This window comes from Pleurodeles waltl, chromosome 6 (assembly GCF_031143425.1).
Source record: "Pleurodeles waltl isolate 20211129_DDA chromosome 6, aPleWal1.hap1.20221129, whole genome shotgun sequence".
Taxonomy (NCBI): domain Eukaryota; kingdom Metazoa; phylum Chordata; class Amphibia; order Caudata; family Salamandridae; genus Pleurodeles; species Pleurodeles waltl.
In genome coordinates this window covers 489,938,370-489,956,992 of record NC_090445.1, presented here as the reverse complement: position 1 = coordinate 489,956,992, position 18,623 = coordinate 489,938,370, and the positions used below count along the sequence as shown (strand labels likewise).

Here is an 18,623-nt window from a genome sequence, read left to right as displayed (position 1 = left end):
ATTTTACCACCACAAACCCTGTGTTGATGCCATTTTCAGGGAAAATCACAAGCCTTCTTCTGCAGCCCTTTTTCCCCATATTTTTGTAAAAAACAAAATTTTCGCTGTATTTTGGCTAATTTCTTGGTCTTCTTCAGGGCAACCCACAAAGTCTGGGTACCTATAGAATCCCTTGGATATTGGGGGAAAAAAGACGCAAATTTGGCATGGGTAGCTTATGTGGAGAAAAAGTTATGAATGACTAAGCGCAAACTACCCCCAGATAGCCAAAAAAAAGGCTTGGCACCTGAGGGGGAAAAGGTCTGGAAGCGAAGGGGTTAAAGTCTATTTTATTTTTCATCTTTTCTGCAATACATGGCTTTTAAAGTTATTTATCTTTCTTTTTAAACCCTTTTCGAGATCGTCGGAATTGGGCTTCTTTTGGGCTTCTCTTAGTAGCACCTGTCCTGGTTTGGGCTTCTTTTCAAAGTGGGTTGTGCTCGTTTTTAGTAATTTCCGACCTGGCACCTCCAGGAGGCAGCGGCAGCAGGAAGCGAAGGAAGACGAGGGAATAGGAGTGGGAGCAAGTATCCCACCGCAGGAGCATAGAATTAGAGCAGCGCTAGAGGAACCACAGTGAGTATCACCTGCCCACCTTTACGAACACCTGTCCACGAGAGTCTCCTGCAGCCCATCCCAATCTTTATTTCAAGGGGAAATGTTTGTATTACTTCAGTTCTCATCTTAATTGCCCGTTAACTTTCTTGAAAGTGTTTGGGCGTCTCCTTAAAGTTAACGTCTTCACGCATTCCGAGGTAGTCTCTGGAAGGACAGTGTAACCCAGAAAGGGATTGGGTAGTATATCACGGTGTGCAGGGCAACGTCTATCGCTGCACACCCTCCTTCCATGTAACTTCATGCAATATTCAGAAACAGGAGGGAGAGTATAAGTGTCACAGTCTTAACTCCCCATAATAATGGAGCCGAATACCGGGCAGTCTGGGTCTGGCGTAGTGCAGGGGATTTAGTTTTATGTGAATTGTTGTTTTTGTACAGCTCGAACATGCATGTCGCCGTTCGACCGCTTAATGTTGCTTACATTCCTGGCATTTTCCAGCAGAACCGATTGTATCCACGGGAGTCTGACAAACTTGTGTTGGAATGTCATCCCGTTTCTGTGTGATTCAGTTGCATATTTGGAATAAAACATGCGTCAATAGATCGTCTTGGGCAGGTGTGGCACTCCAACGAGTGAGACATAATCGCTTGTGTTGGTTCATCGGAAAGAGGCGTGAAGCTTTAAGAGTACTTTTAACAATAATTAGGCAGATATCCTAGTTTTTTTTTGTTTTCGATGTTCGGTCTGTGTGGACAATACCAACGGATAATTTCTAAAGTGGAAATTGACAAAAAAGCAAACTTAAACGACAAAATATAGAACCTACAACTGAAGTACGTCAGTGTTTAAAATAATGGGTTAAATGAAGTCAACACGTTTAAGCATGCTCTGTCTGCCCCATGTGCTTATGTGATACCTCCAGTACAATGATAATTTGTCAATTGCATGATTTCGGTTGAGGAAGTCTTTAGGGGTTTTGATGTCATTTTAACCATGTTTATACGCTGTCTTTATGTGGGAGATCGGGGTCCCCGCACCCCGGAGGGCTTTGTTACGCCACTGGCTGTGGTGTTTGTGCTGCCTGTTTCATGCTATCATGTAAGGGTTTCACAGGAAATTGTTATCTAAGCAAGCCATACATTTTTGAAACGTGTTTGCTTTCATGTCAGTGGTCTGTGAGTTATGGTTTTGGAAAGTATAAAAGTATTGGCAATGCAAGAGAACCTAAATAATTCATGATTTGTTGGTGGCATATGTTTAACTTTTAAGTGTTTGCATGCTTGTGCATGTCGAATTTACGAGGGCCGTGAATCAAAGCGAGGGAATGCAAGAGAATCACATTCCATTGGGCTATAAACGTGATGACCAACCAGAGCCACCATGTAAACATAGTTCTCTTCTTACCAAGTACTGTTTCCACCTGGAACCTGCATAGTCTGCAGTTTTGTAATTAATTATTTGGTACGTTAATTCTATATGCCCTTCCCCTGACATTTTTGAGCTCACTTACTTTTGGTCTAAACCACTTCTGTGGGCGATGCGATGTGGTACTTGTGATAACTAACTTCACCTTGGAAAAAAACCCACATTTCTCTTACCTTGGAGGCGTAGTTTACATTTTATCATTGTCCCACCCTCTAAACTGCACTCTGCCAGAGCCTATTTCTTAAGTGCGCAGTAGGAGGAGCTAATCAGTAATTGACAAAGGAAACTAATTTACTTGGTAACCGAAACGTTGGTCGGAATCGATAAATATGCGAAATTTTGCTTTTCAAACGATAAACTAAGGCATTGAATTCCATATCGAAAAACTCAATGTCAAGACAGTCGCCCCGTTTGAAAGACTCAATTATTTCATTAGAAGCAGAGATGCGTGTGCTTTACTAACGCACAGTACTTTTTGTCGTATGAGTTGGTGCGTTGCAAGTAGTCTGGGTCTTGTATTGAGATACTGAGAAGGAGTGGTGTTGATGATGTCACGCCCATTTTATGAATGTGAACTGTGAAAGACATCCACTTCTTTTAGCACCTGGGAAATGCATAGAATGGTTGCTCGTATTACACGATTCTGTCTGTTAGTTTTATGATTTTACTCCTATGCACTAAGTCGACCATTGTGCTGTTTTTTAGTGCCTGACGGCTCACATTTTGTACTTAAAGAGAAGAGAGCAACTCTATCCAACATTGCTTGTTGAGTTTAGTCATTTAAAAAAGTGCGTGCTAGCGTGATTCCACCTCCTCGCTCCCATGCAAGTATTTAAACACATTACAAGGGTGCCACTTCTTTCACTGTGTGCTTAAATAACATAAGATTGCCCCATCGGATTGCATGCACGCCAAAAGAGAACATTATTTACAGAGTACTATTACAGAGAGGGTGGGTGGTGGGGCTTCAAATGTCCAAGCAAAAGATTGTAACAACCGTGCAATTCATAAAGTGAAGAGGCTACTCTTATGTTATCTCCATTGAAGAAAATAATAATTTCGTGTAGTTATTACCAAATGTATCCAACTGTTCAGCCACATGTGCACCTAGGTGCTTGGAAAATAACTGTACTTCTACGTATTCCAAAGTCGTATTTAAAATGCAGGAATTCATTGGAGATATTCCGTTGAGTATCGAAGTCAGATTGGCCGTTTCTATCCATTGTCCCCATTCCGTTGTAATAGAGGTTCATGGCTGTTCGAGGCTGCATGCAACACGCAGTTTTAGTGCTTCATTTGATACAAGCTATTTTCCTGGTAGACTGCTTCCTACAATATCCTTGATCACATTTGATTATTATTTCGCCCGAGACATTCCAAGGGCCAGTGTATCTTGTATTATCGCTTCCTTTGTGGTCACTTACTATGCAAGCACCTCCAAGAATTTTTCTTAACAATTGCACCTTTTACATTCTTAAAATTTGCCCTTGTCGACAATGGTGTAGTAAGCATGAAGTGTTTAGAGTGCACAGTGGTGACGTGGCTATTTGGTTTAGGAGCGTCTCCCTCCATGTACCTCACATTCAATCCATGCCGAAGTGATAATATATGGTATTGGTTAAAGTTTGTATGGGAAAGAAGATGCAAAACACCACTCTGGTTCAAAGGTAGTTTAATTCACCAACAAATGGTACAACCAAAAAATTACTTATCAAGCATATGGTAAAAACGCTACTGCAGCCTTTCACACTGACTTACCGATGCCAGTTTCTCCAGTCCAGCATTCCACATGCCATACAGCATTCCATGACACCCACAACATTATACACTCTGCCACATTCTCACTTGCTAAAATATAACACACCTTCCTTATTTTGACAAAAAAATAAATAAAAACAACTAATTAGAACTGAATTTGAACTCACTGTTTGATCCTGTGGTCTCAACCCAACTGCAACACAAAACCATCGAATTTTTATTTTTTTCCCCTAGGACAGTACTTACTACGTACACTATATCTTACCGCATTTCCCCAGGAACAGAATGAGGAATACAAACAGGAACATTGTTAGGTAACCTTTAAGGAGCAACTAACCTTTCAATGTTAGAAGTTGTTCCAGGAAAATCAGCATCCTCAACCCCAGCATTGTTTGGAAATGCTTCACCACACCATAAAGATACTTTTCTTACATTCCACATCTTCCCACCTTCAACTCTCACTGCTCTCTTGAAAACCTGAATAACTTTCTGCGTAAGTGTCCACTGTGGAAACCCCTTTCTGGTGCTCCTTGTTTCCTTCATTCTGACCATTTGGCCAACCTAGATTTTTACTCTCTACAGACGACCTCTACTAGAATCCATCTTGTATTTCGTTTTTCTCCTCGACTTTCTACATGCTTTCTAAACCCAGAACTACTTATTTGGCTTTATGCTTCTTTAACCACTAAGCACACGTTCTTGAACCAGTAATACACTTCTGTAAAAGTTGAAAAGGAATACTATTAGTCGAGGATGAACAGTGGTGCAATAAGCCAACAGCATGGACTGCAGACTTCTCCTCCACTCCATCCCCGAAATACAAGCGATTTGATTAGATTCCTTGATTAACTTGTTGAACCTCCCCACTTGTCCATTTGCTTCAGGATTAGAAATATAAATCATCTTGTGTTCGAACCCTGGGTTCCCCAAAAAGTTCTGAAATCATTCACTCGTAAATTGAGTACCATTGTCAGATATAAAACTTTCAGCAATAGCTTCCTAAGAAAAAAACATAATCTCAAAATTCTACGATGTTCTAAGTTTCAACTTTCCACCATCCTGACCTCTGGCCATTTAGAAAAATAATCAATAAGAACAATCCTAAATGCTTCTGTCACAGGACTACATGACAAAATTCCGCATTGATGGGCTTGGTAGTTTTGTTACTATCCATATAAGGGCAACAACATCTAACCCAGTTGTCAATAATAGCATCCATAAATGTCCATCAGTACAATTCTCTCACCCATCTTTTGGTGGACAACATTCCAAGATGACCTTCATGGCACAAACCAAAAATTCCTTTCCTGAGGCCAACAAGAGAGACACTCCTATCACTCCTTGAAGCAGTACCATTTAAAATGCTTAATTCATCTTTTGCTTTGGAAAAAAAATATTTCTCCTTTTCATTTCTTCTCTCCCGGGAAACTATTAGAACAAAACTCCATACTTTCAATACAGCATCACCACTTATTTCTACCTCTCACATCAGTTCCAATACCCTATTTACATCCTCAAAAGTAAACACAACCTCCATTTTGCATTCTCCCTCTGCCAGAATTAGATGAAAAATCCTGACTTGACCTTCTGGACATGCAATCAGCATGCACGTTCTTGCCATTGGGTACCTGAAAACCTCTAGCTTACTGGCTAACCTACTCAACATTGGAGTCAATCCCCCGCCCCTAGGAGAATAATATATTCACTTGAGGTTTATGATCTGTCCTGATGGTATAACCTGTGCCCCAAACATAAGTTCTGAAGTGCTCAGAAGCCCAACTGCAAGCCAAAACCTCTCTCTCAATAACAGAATAGTTACGTTCAGTTTCTCTGAATTTTCTAGAAGCATAAGCCAACCACACATTCCTTCTTTCTATCAAAACACCTCCCATACTAACCACACTCGCATCCACAGAATTATGCAATCCTAATTTTGTTTTCAAAGGTTTTAAATAAGGTGCACTTATAATTTCCTCCTTAAAATAATTAAAATCTTCCTCTTGATTAGCATCTAATTCAAATTTAGCATTCCTCTTCAAAGTTTTTCTTGACTACCCAAATTTAGAAGCATAATTTTGCACAAACATAGACTAAAATTCAATGAATCCTAAGAAAGAAGACATTTGCTCCTTACATTATTGTGCAGGTGCATTGTGAATTGCTCTAACATTAGCATCCTTGGGTGTAATTTCTTCTGATGAAATCCAATGTCATAAATTCTCTTCTTTGTCATTTGCAAAATAACACATATCTATAAGGAGTGCTAACCCTTTCTTGTACAAGACTTCCAAAACTTCCCAATTTTTTTCGATATAAGCCTCCTTTTTCTTCCTAAAGACTAAAATGTAATCTTGGAAACCGACAGCTCCATTTATGCTCTCAAGAATCTCCTTCATAATTCTCTGGAACACAACTGCTACCTTGGCAAACCCTAACAGCATGCGCTTATACTAAAATAAACCTTCTGGTGTAATAACATTGGTACTACATTTTGTATCTTCCTGTAACACTGCTTGATGATACGTGCTAGTTAAGTCTCTAAAGTTATGAAAACATGAGTAACAGCAACAGTGGAAACAAGTTGATAAATATTCGGCAAAGGATGTTGATCAACCCACACAGCTTCATTAACATTGTGATGGTCCACACGCAATCTGAGGTCTCCAGAAGAGCTCATAAATATCACAATAGGAGAGACCAAAGGAGAAGACTTGATTGTCTCAATGATGTTCCGATCACATAGGTCCTTCAGTAATGCTTTAAGACTATCTCTATAAGTGATCAGAACATTCCTTATTTTATGCTTAACAGGAATAGCACTCTCCTTGACAATTTTGTGGTTTTAAAACCCTTGTACTCCCTTAGTTCCTCATTGAGCACACTATCCAAATCTACAGGATACACAGATAACACAGCTGGTGTATTCAATCTTATTCCAAGATTCCCCTGATACGGCCACCCCAAAATGGCTTTTCCTTTTTCTACAACAAAAATGTTTCCTTTGGAACTCTCCCTTTAAAGTCAAAAAGAACAAAAAACCTCTAACATATTAATGTAATGCCCGTATGGTCTCCAGGACTGACCTCTGTAGGAATCAAATCTCTACCTGGCCACAGAGTTGTAAACCATTCTTGTAGAATACAAGCACAGGATTCGACCACCATGTGGACGCTAATACAGTCTAGGTTAATGTATGTAAAAGGTGATCCTGAATCATGTTGTCACTCAAACAAAGAACCTGTTTAGGATTGAGCCCATCATCTGAACTATCCAATTCATCAGCTACCATGTTCACCCTTTTAGCGTTGAACATTTGTACAGTCAGGCAAAAAAAAAAAATATATATATTCATATTCCACAACAACCTGGAAGAAGGAGGCTATCTCTGGGCGGTCCGGTACGGGTTCCGGTAACCCTCAACATCCTTAAATGAACTCCTTAATGTGAAAAAGAGTCTGAACTCCGTGGTATTGCAAAATTAGTTTAATATATACATAGTATTATGGCATCCACGCAAGCGCTTCAGCCGTAGCCTTGTTCCCCTTAACCTATAAAACCATCTTATGCACACATATATTTGGGTTGTCAACATAAATGACGGACCATATATATATTTCAAAGAGATAACACTGTAACCCCTAATTCTCTACCTTCTTATTTCCATCATTATTTTCCCTCTATTCTCAGTAATTATACTGCCTGTAGAAAATCTATGCCACACAGCATTTATCTCGTTGGTTTTGCCTCTGATTTCCTGCACAAATGTTTCAGCTATTTCAATCTCCTTGCCAGTATTAACCATTTCTTTCAGCATTAAACCAGAACAGACACATAGTTGTTCTTAGACCTTCTTATTTCTAGATTTCATAAGAATTTGGTCTCTCAAAATATGCTCATAATTCATATTTTCAAAATCACATTACGAAGCTAAAACATTAAATCAGCAGAATCTTCTTCAATAGTTTCATTCTGATGCTGGCTTCTGGAATAAAATGTGTTAAGCTTAACCTCATTTGCATTTTTCATAATATCTCAAACTGAGTAGCTTGATAGCATACTCAAAACAATCTAAAATTGCAGCTACCTTAGGTTCTAATTTAGGACGTTTTTTAAGATTCCTTTAGTCCTGCTTCCTTTTAACAATGTCTTAGAAAAGCTAGTGTTTGGGAAGAGTCACAATCATCACCCTCTAAAACATCAAAATATGCTAAAAAAAAAAAAAAACATCAAATCAATCTTGCCAATACAGTATAAATTCCCCAGGACGTTGCATGAAAGCTGGAAGTGATACAGTAGACAACATAGTATATACTAACTCTTAGAATAATTACTCTAAATACAACTAGAACTGTTTACAATCCAACAGTATTCAGTGTAAATAAATGCAAATTTTAGTAGTCACAAAGTAAATGATGTACCTATTACGGAATGTTTTTTTTTTTTTCTTGTGTAGTGCCTTTCACCGTAGACAGGCTGAGATTGTGGTCTAGTGGTGTACTTATCACCATACTAGCCTGAAGTAACCGATGGTAAAAAAAACCTTAAATTTCTTGTTTAAGTAACCACTCACACATCCGACAACCAAAGCAAAAATGCTCCCAGTCGATGAAAATGTTGTACAGAATCTACATGAACCAGATTAATCTCAACTTAAAATGGCCTCCAAAATGAATCTTCACCGATATGCATCCTCCTTTGCAAATATATCAGTAGAAATATACCGACGATGGCTGACATTGACGTGTGAGACATTGAGTCCTACAGCCAGTAGATCTTGCTGCACTCAAAACCAGTCCTCAGTTCATTTTTATGGCAAAATGGTCACTGATGGCATGCTAACGTCGTTTTCCATGGGCATGAGTACTCACAGAGTGAGGCAACCACTATAACACGTGTCACTGGACACTAGAGTGAGCAAGACAACTGACGCATTTAGTGACCGTTATCTGAATAGTAAAAATGAATTCCTAGAAAATACCTTGTTGCTTCTATGGTTCCATAAAATCACCCCAGTGGCCCAATGGAAGGCAGCTTTGTTGTAATATCACAAAATAGCATCTGGCAGGAATGACAATCTACTCTCAGTGCTCATCACCAGTATGGGAAAGAAGATTCAAGATGCCACGCTGTTTCAGAGGTATCAGTCTATATGTTACCCAGAGCAAAAGACAGTTTCAATACATTAGTACAATCAAATGATGTTTCCAGTTAGTGTACACAACCGGAATAGTTCAAATGAATTTTTTGGTCCAAGACAAGCTGGCAGCTGACATGTGTTTTGTCTGTGACGACTTTCTCAAGGCTGTAAAAACACATAACATAAAAAGACACTGATTACAATACAATCAGACCATAAACAAGTTTATGCACCTACACCAAAAGTGTTCGAATCATTTCCATAAAAGTTTAAAGAAGATAGTAATTCCTAAAATAAATCAGTTAGCACAAAAGTGCAGCACCCGTGCTACATGGAGAAATCAAAACACAAGAAAAGAGATAGTAATAAAAGCAGAGGTTAGAATTGTAAGAATGAAGTATATCCAGAATAAGCCAAAAAGTTGTGACCCAGAGGGTGAATGATACTTAAAATAAAGGACACTTGTGGTACCCGAAAGTGATTAGCAAAAGAATAGCTAAGTCAAACCACCTTAAAATTATTTTTCTTTTTTTTTTCTACTCATCCATTGCTTTCTGTTTGTAGTAACCAAGTGTTCTAAATATAGATAGCTCATAAATGTAGCTTTTAAAAAATAGAAAATGGCGCCAGGTGCAACACAAAAATATATCAAAACATTTTTATTCTATGTATTATATTGTGAATATCTTGATATTATATATACAAAACTTACATTACAAAACAGTAGAATCAACTAAAATGTAACTCTCTATTCATCACTCGTGCCCTGGGTACCTCACACCACCAATCTCTGCCATATATTCAACATACATACCATCATACACATTAAAAAATGATTCAGTCCAAACAATAAAAAACAGATTGTGTCCATTCCCTTAACAGAGGACTGCCTATGCAAATATTCAAACACTCGGACGCAAATTAATTTCAATGACATAAAGTAACAAAAAATTCACAATCTGTAAATCATGCAACTGTTTCCCAGATCTGCCTTGAGCACTATGTAGGCATCAAATCTATTGGCTTAAATTCTTCTATGTTGGAATGAATACCTTTAAGTATGTGGCAGAGGGAATGAGACAACTCAGTGTTATGAAGAAGTAAGTTGGGAAGATGTTAAACTAATGAATGAGAAATATTTTGTCATGCTCACTGATTGGAGAGATCAAGGAATGTTAGAATGGGATGAATTCCTGTTTCTTAAGTGTGATCATCCAAAAGTTCCAATACTATATCTCCTCCCAAAAATTCACAAGGATAGAGTGAATCCACCGGGGAGACCTATAGTATCGGCTATGGAGTCTCTCTTGGAAAATACATCAAAATATATTGACTTTTTTCTACGCCCCTTTGTTGAGTCAATACCTTCTTATGTGAGAGATACTACACATTTAAAAAAAATCATTGAGGACATTGAATGGGAAGATGATTTTTTTATTGTTAACCCTAGATGTGACCAGCCTCTATACAAGTACAGATCACGACTTGGGGGTAAGAGCTATCAGACACTTCCTCAGAGCGAGATCATTATCTTTCTTCTTCCATTCGGAAATGCTGTGCACTATGATTGAGTTCTGTCTTAAGAACAATTTATTTATTTTTGATAATCATCTGTACAAGCAGCTACAAGGGACAGCTATGGGCACATGTTTTGCCCCCAGCTATGCAAACTTACTCATGGGCTGGTGGGAGGAACATGTGTCAGAAGAGATTACCCAATTCAACACCAATGTAGTCCTTTGGTGTCGTTTTATTGACGACATCTTTGTAATCTGGAGGGGGGACGAAAAAGCAGCTAAGCGTTTTGTGTGTGATTTGAACACTAACAAATTCAATTTAAGATTTACTGAATATCTGGATTCTAGGTGCATTGAGTTTCTCGATGTAGAAATCTCTGTAAGGGATAGGAGATTGGTGTCCAAATTGTACAGAAAAGCAACCGCAGGCAATAGTCTGTTATGTGCTCACAGTGCACATCCAGTGACCCTGATACTCAGCATCCCGTTTGGAGAGCTGTTGAGAGCCCGGAGAAATTGTAGTGAGGCAGCTGATTTCCAACAGGAGTGTGAAATAATGTGTGAGAGGTTTAGGAATAGAGGTTATGGGGTTAAAATCATTAACCAAGCCAGACAGAAAGTGGAGGCTTTAAGTAGAGATGAGGTCCTGTATAGGACGAATAGGGGTAGGAGAAAGGAGAATGAGTCCATCAGATTTATTACAACTTACAGTAACCAGTCCTACAATATACGCTCCATTCTGAGTAAGAATTGGCATATCTTACAGACTGACCCTATTTTGACCAACTGGATCGATGACAATCTGCAAATAACTTTTAGGAGAAACAGATCTCTTAAGGATAGCTTATGTCGTAATGATGTAACATCGAAAGGATACATACAGAACACCAAAATGGGGGGGTTTTGTTTGTTGTATGAAATGCAAAGCTTGTAAAACCAGTAACAACTGCAAGACATTGAGTGTTCCAGGAAGGGTAGACACCTTTTGTAATCAGAGGTAATTACAATTGTAATACATCCTACTGCGTGTATTGTTTGATATGCCCATGTGATAAGTTGTATGTGGGCAGTACAATACACAATGCCAAGAAAAGAGTCCTGGAACACAGAAGAGCCATTAAGAACTATGACAAAAATTACCCTGTAGCTAGACATTTTTTCAAACAACACTTTGGTAATGAAAATCTGTTGAAATTTGTAGTCATTGATCAAGTAAAAATCAGCAAAAGGGGTGGTGACAGAGAGAGGTCGCTGCGCATTTTGGAGTCTAAATATATAATAGACTTTGAGACACTGGAACCTGTGGGGCTGAACTCAAGTGAAGAGCTAAGTATCCATCTTGGGTGATTGATGTAAAACATTTTTTTTAAGTGAACTGGGGGAATTGGGGCGGCCGGTCATTAGATTAGCACTTTATGTGATGGTGATTTATATAGTATATTTTGATACTTATGTATTTAAGTGATGAATTATTGGGGTTTAGTAGGTTTTAACAGTAGAAGATCTTGCATGTCTACCCACTTGGGTAGTCAAGTTCCATAATATGCGATAAATTTGTGAATGACATCTGAAGTAGTATGATATCATTTTAGGGAGTCCTTTGTATGCTCATATACCCACTTGGGAGTTATAGGATTTAATGTTAGCAATTGAGACAAGGGTATGATTATTTAAGATTTATAAGAAATAATATATTGTATTTAAATTCTGAAAATATTTATACCTAATGTATTTTGAGACTATAATGAATGATTTTATAATTTTGTACTTTTGCTATGAAATTTTATTTGTTGATTAATGATATCATAAGGAGTTTTATGACAGATTTTGAACAAGTATTGGAGTCAAATTGGATTAACAACTTGCAAGATTATGCTATTAACTACTGTATGATTTGTGTATAGATACACTTTAAGATGGCCGCTGCAATGTGTTTCATGGTGGATGAATTTAGAATTTGTCTGTTTTTTTATGTCTATGATCAACTTGGTTTTATATGTGGAGCACTCCAGCAATGACTTATCCATGAGTAAGGCTGTTGCCGCAACGCGTTGGATGTTTGTGCTGAAATAAATTTAAATTTTCACATTGGAGGCGTCCTGGTTCTCCTGATATCTAAGGGAGTGTTGGAGGATATATTAGGGCCTCTCGGAGCCCTCCCAGGACCACTGTATGAAGCACCTGCTTTCCGGGATTTGTTTGAGAGTTATATATATATATAGTGACAATGGCAACTTGTAATCCAGTATTAATGCCTTATGTTTCAATATTAGCGCCTTGCAGTCCACTGTTAGCACCTTGTAATCCAATGTTAGTGCCTTGTAGTTCAGTACTCGTGTTTTGCAGTCAACTGTTGGTACCTTATAGTCCACTATTAACGCTGATGCTTGTTTCGGTGGGTTACCGCATGAAGCGGGCGCCACCTTCTTCAGAGTGTAACCGTTAAAACAATAGGTCCAAGACCCCAGGGCTATTTCTAAACAGATACAAAACAATAATCAAACCATGCTCTAGGTACAAAACGCCACACAACACACAGGTTTGAGTATTTACATAGGCAGGTCTCTGTTACGTGTATGGGCACATTCTGTTTTTTTCATTGTTTTGGGGTGAATGATTTTTTAATATGAATGATGGTATGTATGTTGAATGCATGGCTGAGATTGGTGGTGTGAGGTACCTAGGGCACATGAGTGATGAATAGAGAGTTACATTTTAGTTCATTCTACTGTTTGGTCTTGTAAGGTTTGTGTGTATGTATAATACCAAGAGATTCACACTATAATACATGGAATAAAAGTGTTTTGATATACTTTTGTGTTTGCATTCAGCTCCATTTCCCATATAAAGCTGTATTATTTATGAGCTATATATATATGTAGAAAAAAGTGTTGAGGGGATGCAGTAATTTTCTGTGTGTATTGTTTCCTTTCCCCTGAAGACTTCTCTCCAATAACGTACAGGGGCCCTTTTTTGCTTTGGACAGGTAACCAAGTCCAATTGTCAGCAACAGAACCTTTTTCAGATGATGTCTTAATAGGCAGTTAGGTTGCTTCCACCACTGTCACTTGGACCCTCTCCATATTCATGGAAAACAGGCAACACAATTCCACTGGTCAATAGCAGCCACCACAGGTTTCTTATTTTTGTTTTTCTTATCTCGTTTTCCAGGACTCCACTTTTGTGTATATGAGGGCTTCTGTAGAAATGGCACAGTCTTGAAACAGTTGGCCCCTCTGAAATTTGCCCTATGTTTTTGTAACCGCTTCTCCAAGTCAGTGATTCAATGTGCTTCAATTACTCCTCCACCTATTGTCACATTGACATGATCAGACCTTTTGTCTGTGAAAGCAAGATCATGATTTCACCAGCTAGCTCTGAGTGATGCTCTAAGAGGGGGACCTAGGAGAAAAGAGTCTGCCCCTTTTGCAGTGTTCTGTTTATTATCTGAATGCAACACCACAAGCTCAGTTGGGAGCCACTACTTGCCACTTCCTGATGTCTCTGAATGGTGTCAGCAGTTGGAGCGCAGGGAACAGAGGACTCACCCTTGTCTTGGCCGACCACCCAGTCGCCAATGATCACCTGTTTTTCTTGCTACACACCGTCCCCAGCAGAGGAGCCTCCTTAACCTACCTATGGCAGTCACTGGTAGCAGCGAGGCAGCACAAGTGAGGCCCTGGACCGCCAGCTTTCCTTCACCAGTGCAGAGTTGTTTTCTAGCTTGCTGCCTCCCCAGATCAGGGCTCACTTTGTCAGGTGGTCTTTGCCCCCCCCACCCCCCATAATAAAGCCCACATGAGCTGACAATAAGCCTAACGCAAGGATAGAAGTGTGCCCGAGTTCTAGGGATGTGTGGCTATCTTGGTGCTTGCCCTGTTCTGCCTCCTGACTCATATTTTGAATTATTCCATCAAAAAAGCAAGGCTACTAACCTAGTATCTATACTTAGCCATCTAGATTTACATATCACTTTCTTGTCCTCTAGAGTGAATTTATTTTATGTATAAGTTCAGTTTTGGTTATTGTGGTGGCTAAAAGCTATTTAGCTAACTCAATCCACCTCCTCACATGGGACAGTGTGGTAATGTCATTCTCTTTGTACCTCTTTTATGTTTATCTGATGTGAATGTATTCCTTTTAGAGTGTAAGAATGTAAAGCTTTGAAAGGAAGATGTGAAGGACAGTTGTGGGGTGGTCTCCTTCATCCAGAGTGGCTGGAATTTCCCTTCTTAATCATAATAAACCATCTAAAAGACACAGAGGTGCCTCCATCTTTATTATCTCTCTACGCATCAGATTTCACATTGGCGATGATCTGGTGAACTCTGAGAAGAAATTTCAGCACTTCATTTCAAGTATTATTAGAGTATTATCCTGTTTGAGGTTCTGTGATTTGTTTTTTTACTGTCCTATCTCTTGTGGAAGACAACAGATTAAGGATCTGTGCATCTTTGCTATTATGATTAATTTCTACGTCTCACTGTGCTTGCGCCATCCTCTGCGTGCTTCTCCTGTTGCCTCTAGCTGCTGCTGTATGGCCATGTGAACTTGGACACACTTCTCTATGCGTGCCGGTGCTGTGAGGCATGATAAAGAAATACCTCCTGTTTAACTTGTGTGCCTGCACCCTCTACACTGTGTGCTCCACATCTAATCACTAATGGTTGTGATACTGAGGAGGAATGGAAGGACGAAATTGAGAAGGACAGTGTTGAAAAGAGGGAGGGATTTGGTATTATATGGCCATTTGTCAGTGATTGGTGATAAGCGTATTTCAGGTTTTGAGAAAGTTGCAGGTGAATTATGTATTGTAAATGAGTTGTTGGTGAGAGTAGTAGATTAGTTCCTCCTCCGTGTGTCAGAAATCATCTGATACGTCTTGCACACGAAGGTCATTGAGGGATAAATAAAACCAAGGAAAGATTGAGAGGGTCATATTGGTGGCCAGGGATGGACCTTCCGGTAGAAAGATTGGTCAGAGGGTTCTTTGAATGTGAACTAAGTGAAAAATCTCAAACTCAGGACACCTCCTATGGTATGTCATGATACTCCTGAAAGAGTGTGTGATGAAGTAGCATTGGACATTGTAGGGCCCATATCCTGTGGTAATGTTTGGAAGTATTTGTTAGCCTTGATGGACGTGTTGTCAAGGTGGCCAGAAGTGAAGATTGTGAGTGATATAGCAAATTTTGCTCTCACTAAATTCTTTGTGGAGGTATTTTCAAGAGCAGGCATTCCAAAGTACATATGTACAGACATTACAATCTAATTTAACTCCAAAGAAATGAAAGGATTTCTGCAGGAAGGAGGAATTGTACACAAAAGGTGTGCTTTATACTACCTAGATTCATATGGTATGGTAGAGCGATTTTAATGGAACATTGAAGGAGACTATACAAATTGGCAAATATAATGGAAGGGGTTGGATAATGATGGTGATGAGTAGAGTGGAAGACATCAGGTTTACCTTTCATTCCGCAACTGGGGTAAGTCCCTTTGAATTGTTCAGGAAACGTAAGCCATGCACAAAGATAAGAAAGACAAATCCTCCTTGGATGGACTTAAAGATTTACAAGCGAAAAGGAAGATGAGGTACGATCAAAGTAGTGAAGGAATCTGAAGTAAAACTAGGAGATATTGTTAGAACTAAACAGCCAAGGAATTTGAGCGATGTTTCTAAATATAGTAAAAACTATAGTCATCAAATAGTTTCACAATGCTGTGAAGTTGGGTGATGGTTGTAGGAAACTAGGATCTTTCTGACATAGTTACTCCCACTTTCTGCCTGGTGTTTGTGTGTTTTGACTGTAGTACCTTGGGATCCTGCTAACTAGAACCCCAGTGTCAGTGTTATATCCCCTAAATTTAGTTGGCATATAACATTTGCACCCTATATTTGGTATGCTGGTGTACCCCCGTACTTTCCTAGTATATGGTACTTGGTTACCCAGGACATTGGTACACCAGGGGTCCCTCATGGGCTGCAGCATGTATTATTCCACCCATGTGAGCCCATACAAACCTTAACTACAGGCCTCTCATTGCAGCCTGTGTGAAATTGTGCATGCACCTTTCACCCCAGATTAAAGGCTCACCTTATTACATGGTCACTGCACTCTGGCTCTATAAGTCACCGCCTAAGGTAGGCCCTTCAGCCCACGGGCAGGGTGCATGGGTCTAAGTGTGAGGGCATCCTTCATGATCAGAGGTGCCCCTACAAACCTCAGGCTCCATTTCCTGGGCTTTGTAAGTGCAGGAAGCCATCTTAAGTTATGAGGTGGACACTGGTCATCACAAGATGTCCAACTTCTTAATGCCTTCCCGAACCTTGGTATGTGTGCTATCAAACAAGTTGGAATTGTGCAAGTACACTGATTCTAGTGTTAGTTGCATGATACCAGGTACTGTGGAGGCTCCTTAGAGGATCCCCCATGTCTGTCTGTGCAGTCTTGCAGGGTCTGCGTGCACGCCGGGGCTGCCGTCAACCACAGACACTGTTCTGCTCTCCTGCTGCTGAGCTTAACTCGGACAGGGGAAGGCAGACCAAAGAATACCCTGTAGAGGAGAGGTGTTACCATCTCTCTTTTAGAAATGGGTGTCTTTGGGATAGGGTGGGGGGTTCTCCTGTGTGCCACCAGACTGTTTTGAGGGGCACATTTGGTGGCCTCCTTGCATAAACTGATATACTCCCAGTGCAGGAACCCCCGGGCACCGCTTTGGCACAAAACCACACAAAGAACAGGGGAGTGACCACCCTTCTGTCCTGCTCCTCCCCTAGGGAGGTGCCCACAGCTCTACCAGGCGTCCACTTGATTCTACCATCTTTGAAACAAGATGAGCAGAGGCCCCTGTGATCATCTGACTGGTCAATCCAGCTGAGTATCATCCCTTACCCCCTCCCCCACCCAAAATAGGTGGGTCACTGCAGAAGATTTCCAACCCCCTTCCTCAGTTACTTAAGAGCTCCCCTCAGTGTGGGACCCCAGATTCATCTAAAAGAATGATCTGCAAGATTCTTCCACAAGATTTGACTGCAAGACTCTTCTGCAGGGCACTTCTGTGACCTGGACACTGGAACCGCTGCTGGACTTTGCTGGGAATCAAGACAAGACTGCACCTACTAGGGGGGCTCCTACTGCAACTTTGTCCCTGTGCATTGCAAGGACTCTACAACTTCCATGGATGTGCATCCTCCAGAATCGCAAGGATTCTTCTTACATGTAGGACAGGAAGAAGGAATTTCCCTTGGAGTGAAGGAGTCACTCCTCTACAACCACAGGCACTTCAACACCGACGACTGGTTTGTGTATCCTACTGTCCCACGTACTCTTCAAGGCTCTGCAACACAGGTGGTGGTTCTGTGGTTCTCCAGAGCTCTAAACTGTCTGATTTGCAACTGAGAAGTTTGTGGTCCGTCATTAGGGCTGCTAAACTGGAACCCCTGTACACCACGTTTGTTTACCGTTGCCAAGGCTTGATGGCTCTTCAGTCCAAAGACCTCCTAGCTCCAAGAAGCCCCAGCATCACACAGCTCCTACAACTACATCTTCTCTGCAACACCTGCAATGTGGGCCTCCAACTTCACTGTACTGCCGAGGCCTCCCTGTGCCTGCTGCCAGAGGGTCCTCCTGGGGTCTCCAATGATTCCTGTCTGCTCACCTGCTTGCTGAGGGCTGGCCTGGACTGACCTACAGAGGTTTAGTCCCTTGAATCTTGCTGGTCCTCCAAATCCTGCGACACTTCCTGCATTGCTTTCCTGCCAAGGCTTGTTGGTGGTCCCGCTTATCTCTGACTCTCCTGCAATTCGACGACCGATATGGGACAGCTAAGGGATGACACCTGGGATCTTCCTGCATCGCCTGGACACCACAGCTGCACTTCCTCGACAACCATCCCTTACGAAAGCATCTCCAAGAAAGGTAGTCATTGCCCTTTTGCACCCCCTGGGCATCTCTGGGCAGTCTGGACTCTGTCCCCTCTTTCCTGAGGTCCTCTTCATCCGGAATCCACACCTATGTTCCACCGACCTGGTCCACGGGTCAGGACAGCAGCCGGACAGCTGAGGTCCCCATTGGGAGGTTCCGACACAACTTTACCCCTAAAGTACTTGGGCTCCCCGGTGTAGGTACTCCACTGCTCTGCATATGAGGGCACTCTTGAACCTCCTTTGTCCCAACGGGTTCCT

The 18,623-nt window shown here is 40.7% G+C and overlaps 1 protein-coding gene across 1 annotated transcript in view; it reads left to right on the top strand.

Annotated features, from left to right (window-relative positions):
• Positions 1 to 488: 488 nt before the first annotated feature.
• The window catches only part of IRF6 (interferon regulatory factor 6), a 234,516-nt gene continuing 216,381 nt past the window's right edge, over positions 489 to 18,623 (top strand). Inside the window, exon 1 of the mRNA XM_069238638.1 lies at positions 489 to 615. The gene's annotated coding sequence lies outside the window, so the exon portion shown is untranslated. The remainder of the gene's footprint in view (positions 616 to 18,623) is intronic.